The sequence below is a fragment of the Bombina bombina genome, chromosome 3 (genome assembly GCF_027579735.1).
Source record: "Bombina bombina isolate aBomBom1 chromosome 3, aBomBom1.pri, whole genome shotgun sequence".
NCBI lineage: Eukaryota > Metazoa > Chordata > Amphibia > Anura > Bombinatoridae > Bombina > Bombina bombina.
In genome coordinates, this window is record NC_069501.1 from 1,104,340,111 (window position 1) to 1,104,346,723 (window position 6,613).

A 6,613-nucleotide genomic window follows, 5' to 3' on the forward strand; every position below is an offset into this window, starting at 1 on the left:
GGGTGAATTTATCCACCAATCAGCAAGAACAACCCAGTTTGTTCACCGAAAATGGGCCGGCATCTAAACTTATATTCTTGCTTTTTAAATAAAAATACCAAGAGACTGAAGAAAATTTGATAATAGGAGTAAATTAGAAAGTTGCTTAAAATTGCATGCTCTATCTGAATCACAAAATATTTTTTGGGGGTTCAGTGTCCCTTTAAACCTATGTGTGTGTGACTTTTTAAATAAAACCTTTTTATAACTAAATATTTTGTTTTTGGAAAGTTTTTATTGGCTAATAACAATAACCATTTGGATATTTTTTGCCCGTGCGGCCTCACGAGCACAGTCCCTTCCATGCAGGGCTCATGCTCCAAAACCCATGATGATGTCACTGCTAGTGTGAACACGGACCAGCTCTCAATAAAAAGCTCATTCAGCAGGTACATTTTTTTCTGCTGGTGCACGCTTGTAGTAGCGGTTCGTCATCATCTGACCTGCATTCAAGATATTATTATGGCCGATCAGATGATGATGAACCGCTACTACAGGTCAGATGATAACGAACCGCTACTACAGGTTAGATAAAGATGAACCGCTACTACAGGTCAGATGAAGACGAACCGGTACTATTACTGGATTAAAAGAGCATCCGCAGTGGGCAACAAGGGCAGCATGGAGCTGCTGTGTTGCGAGGTGTGCACTGTCTGCCAGGCTTAGACTGTCCCTGTGCTGCTCTTTAATGACCGAGTCCTTCAAAATCTTCTTACTGTGGAGGATAGCTATTTACCCCTGTGCTCTTACTTCAAGTGTGTCCAGAAGGACATCCAGCCCATCATGAGAAGGATGGTGACCACTTGGTGGTTGGTGGATTAAATAAATTTGTAGAAATGTGATGGAGGTCCCTCACTTTATCTGACCTTTATCTGACAAGCCCCCTATATCCCTTGTCCCTCACTATATCTGACAAGCCCCCTATATCCCTTGTCCTTCACTATATCTGACAAGCCCCCTATATCCCTTGTCCCTCACTATATCTGGCAACCCCCCTATATTCCTTGTCCCTCACTATATCTGACAAGCCCCCTATATCCCTTGTCCCTCACTATATCTGACAAGCTCCCTATATCCTTTGTCCCTCACTATATCTGACAAGCCCCCTATATCCCTTGTCCTTCACTATATCTGACAAGCCCCCTATAGCCCTTGTCTCTCACTATATCTGACAAGCCCCCTATATCCCTTGTCCCTCACTATATCTGAAAAGCCCCCTATATCCCTTGTCCTTCACTATATCTGACATGCCCCCTATATCCCTTGTCCTTCACTATATCTGACAAGCCCCCTATATCCCTTGTCCCTCACTATATCTGACAAGCCCCCTATATGCCTTTTTTCTTCACTATATCTGACAAGCCCCTATATCCCTTGTCCCTCACTATATCTGACAAGCCTCCTATATCCCTTGTCCTTTACTATATCTGACAAGCCCCCTATATCCCTTGTCCCTCACTATATCTGAAAAGCCCCTCTATCCCTTGTCCCTCCCTATATCTAACAAGCCCCCTATATCCCTTGTCCCTCACTATATCTGACAAGCCCCTATATCCCTTGTCCATCACTATATCTGACAAGCCCCTATATCCCTTGTCCATCACTATATCTGACAAGCCCCTATATCCCTTGTCCCTCACTATATCTGACAAGCCCCTATATCCCTTGTCCCTCACTATATCTGACAAGCCCCCTATATCCCTTGTCCCTCACTATATCTGACAAGCCCCCTATATCCCTTGTCCCTCACTATATCAGGCAAGCCCCCTATAGCCCTTGTCCCTCAATATATCTGACAAGCCCCTATATCCCTTGTCCCTCACTATATCTGACAAGCCCCCTATATCCCTTGTCCCTCACTATATATGACAAGCCCCTATATCCCTTGTCCCTTACTATATCTGACAAGCCCCTTTATCCCTTGTCCCTCACTATATCTGACAAGCCCCCTATATCCCTTGTCCCTTACTATATCTGACAAGCCCCCTATATCCCTTGTCCATCACTATATCTGACAAGCCCCCTATATCCCTTGTCCCTCACTATATCTGACAAGCCCCCTATATCCCTTGTCTCTCACTATATCTGACAAGCCCCCTATATCCCTTGTCCCTCACTATATCTGACAAGCCCCCTATATCCCTTGTCCTTCACTATATTTGACAAGCCCCCTATAGCCCTTGTCCCTCACTATATCTGACAAGCCCCCTATATCCCTTGTCCCTCACTATATCTGACAAGCCCCCTATATCCCTAGTCCTTCACTATATCTGACAAGCCCCCTATATCCCTTGTCCTTCACTATATCTGACAAGCCCCTATATCCTTTGTCCGTCACTATATCTGACAAGCCCCCTATATGCCTTTTTTCTTCACTATATCTGACAAGCCCCTATATCCCTGGTCCCTCACTATATCTGACAAACCCCCTATATCCCTTGTCCCTCACTATATCTGAAAAGCCCCTATATCCCTTGTCCCTCACTATATCTGACAAGCCCCCTATATCCCTTGTCCCTCACTATATCTGACAAGCCCCTATATCCCTTGTCCCTCACTATATCTGACAAGCCCCTATATCCCTTGTCCCTCACTATATATGACAAGCCCCTATATCCCTTGTCCCTCACTATATCTGACAAGCCCCCTATATCCCTTGTCCCTCACTATATCTGAAAATCCCCTATATCCCTTGTACCTCACTATATCTGACAAGCCCCCTATATCCGTTGTCCCTCACTATATCTGAAAAGCCCCTATATCCCTTGTCCCTCACTATATCTGACAAACCCCCTATATCCCTTGTCCCTCACTATATCTGAGAAGCCCCTATATCCCTTGTCCCTCACTATATCTGACAAGCCCCCTATATTCCTTGTCCCTCACTACATCTGACAAGCCCCCTATATCCCTTGTTCCTCACTACATCTGACAAGCCCCCTATATCCCTTGTCCCTCACTACATCTGACAAGCCCTCTATATCCCTTGTCCCTCACTACATCTGACAAGCCCCCTATATCCCTTGTCCCTCACTATATCTGACAAGCCCCTATATCCCTTGTCCCTCACTATATCTGACAAGCCCCCTATATCCCTTGTCCCTCACTATATCTGACAAGCCCCCTATATTCCTTGTCCCTCACTACATCTGACAAGCCCCTATATCCCTTGTTCCTCACTACATCTGACAAGCCCCCTATATCCCTTGTCCCTCACTACATCTGACAAGCCCCTATATCCCTTGTCCCTTACTATATCTGACAAGCCCCCTATATCCCTTGTCCCTCACTATATCTGACAAGCGTGGAAGGCCATCATTGACTTAGAGGGGCGCTCCTCTGACATTTGTGCATGCTTTTTGCAGAAAGAAATTACTTAGAATAAAATTAACTAAACAATTTGATAGACCACAGGGTGAGGTAAGAGAGCTTGGAAGTACAGCCCTTTTATCTGGGTGTTCCAGGGTCATTGAGCTCCAAAGCAAAGAAATTGGGTAAAAATATTACATATTTTAAAAATTAAACGATTCACTGTTCGCTTTTCATTTACTTGATACTGCACAATTGAGTGCTTTTTCATTGAGTGTACTGGTCCTTTAAGCCTTTATGGTTTTAAAGGGACAAGAATTCAGACAATTTAAAATCAAGTTTTCTGTTTACTTCTAATATCAAATTTGCTTCATTCTCATGTTTTTCGTTGTTTAAAAGATATCTAAATAGTTTACGTGAACATGTCTGGAACAGAAACAAGTGCTGCCATCTAGTGCTCTTGCTAATATATAACATTCTTGCAAAACCGCTGCCATATATTCCTGGAGACACGTGCATTCTCCTGAGTTTACCTGCTTTTTAACAAAGGATACAGAAAGAACAAAGAAAAAATGATAAAAGATGCCCTATTTTAAACCAATCTGGGCTTTACTTTAGGCTAACCACATTCATAATATTAGTATAAAATCCATGGCTTTGCAGTTGTTATCAATTAACTCGAAATAGGGAATGATATGTTGCAGGGCTAGCCTTGAAAAATCAGCAGGGTGCATTTCAAGTTCTGAAAATTAGAGAAAAACAAACTAAATTTTTTAGAGATAAATTATATAGAACAGGGACAAAATAAATAATGAAAGTATATTGCAAACTTTCATATAATATAAACTAAACATTTTAAATATAACAAAATCAGGGCTTTAATGTGAGGGTATGAGTCAAAATAAACACTGAAAGTATATTGCAAAGTTGTTTTTATAATCTTCTTTGCTGTGGCCAATTAGTGATACATATAAGTGAGTTATTTCACTGATAAAGCTATCACTATGTGGCATGTTGCAGAGTCAGTATCCAGCCTCCCACAAATACAATCATAAAAATTAAAAAAATATTGTTGTTTATTGATTGTTGCATCTGTGATTACCTTGAATCTAAGCCTTTGCAAACTGCCCCCTTATCTCAGTTCTTTTGACAGACATGCATTTTAGCCAATCCGTGCTGACTCATAGGTACTTCCACGTGCGTGAGCACAGTGTTATCTATATGACACAAATTAATTAACACCCTCTAGTGGTGAAAAACTGTCAAAATGCATTACTATAAGAGGCGGCCTTCAAGGTATAAGAAATTAGCATATGAACCTCCTAGGTTTAGCTTTCAATTAAGAATTCCAAGAAAACAAAGCAAAATTGGTGATAAAAGTAAATTGGAAAGTTGTTTAAAATTGCATGCCCTATCTGAATCATGATAGTTTATTTCGGACTAGACTGTTCCTTTAAAATACAAAGCTTAAATGTTTGCTTGGGCAAAGTGTCTGCATTTTATAGACAGTACACAGCTTGCCATTTTAATATAAAATGATTAGTAGTGCTTAGTAAAAGAGTTTTGCAATGCATTTTCATTATTTATTTTGACCCCTTTTCATGTTATTAAGCTCTGAAATTTGAAAAACACACTGTAGCTTTCTCAAGACTTACCCTGCTACATATCTTTCCATAATTGGCAATAACAGATAACAACAACAGTGTAACTAACATGGCATTGGCTAGCCTTGTCTGCAGACTCAAGCCTGGTTTGGCTTCTTCATATTAGACAACTGGTAAGAGGAGTCTGGATATTGGAAACAATTGCAGTAAACCAAATTTTAATTTGTTTTATTTTTTTTTAGATATGGCTGATATATTATTCTACAGCAGAAATTACAATTACAAGGTCTGTACTGTTCTTTTACACATGCAATGATAAATCTTGCAATTCCACCATTCCCCATACTTACACAGCAATAATTTCACTGGGAATCCCTCTACCAAAAATTATCTTAAAAAAATGTTATTTACAGAAATAAAATAGAATGGAACTCTTTTGTACAGTTATATTTATACATTGCATTTATTTATACCTCATTTATTATTTGTTATCAGATGATAATAAATAAACATTTCACATGAACATTACAACAACATTGTTGATATTTATTTATTTTTTACAATCTCTGGAATCAAGGAATACAAAGCAGATCCACATCCAACTAATCAGCTAAGCAATTTGTTTGTCACTAATCTGAAATAAGGATCTTTTTTGGTGTTATCTCTTGCAAGTTTGTTTCTAATTCTTCCATTCTATAAAGTTTTTTATTCTTAGTTTCTCCTCACACACATATAATGTCATTAAAGGAACAGTACTGTAAAATTCTCTTCAGTTTAATGTGTTTTTAGTGATCCATTTTAACTACTGGAGTGTATTAATTTTTTCTACAAATAGTCACGTTTGCCTGTTGAAACCATCACCTGTTTTGAAAATTTTAATGCAGCACTATTGGCTATAGAAAAGCTACTTAAACAGGCAGCATTACAAAATCATCTTCCCAGTGGATGGTGGCAGATGAGAAAGATCAACCCATTTGCAACAGATGATTTGAACAACCAATAGGATTTAAGCAGCAATAGGATTTAAGAGTTTAACAGTTCAGCCAATAGGAATGCAAGGTAACCCAATATAAAGGGGGGACCTTGCATTCAATCTTCAGTGTGCAGCGGAGATCGCATGAAGAGGAGGCTCCTTGTTGGACTTCTGCGCCACCGGTGAATCTGCTCTGCACCGCAACAGCTCCATGCCACTGGGATGAAGAAAGATGTCCCCGCAATGGATGAAGATGTCGCCGCCTGGATGAAGACTTTACATCACCTGGAAGAAGATGGATGTCCAGACTTCAGGAACGGTGAGTGCATTTTTTGGGGTTAGTGTTATTTTTGGGGGGTTTTTTGGGTGGGTTTTTTTTTAGATTAGGGCTTTTTTTTTTTTTTAATGGGCACTAAATAGCTGATTGCCATTTTAAGGGCAATGCCCATACAAAGGTTTTTTTAGAATTTTTTATATCTTGGGTGGGTGCTTTTACTGTTAGTGGGTACTTTATAACTTTTTTATGTAAAGGAACTGATTGCTTTAGGGCAATGCCCTACAAAAGGCCCTTTTCATGGCTATTAGTAGTTTATTGTTAGATTAGGGTTTTTAATTTATTTTGCTGTGGCTTTTTTGTTTTATAGGGGTATTAGATTATTATTTTTTTGCAATCTTACGGCTAGATTTG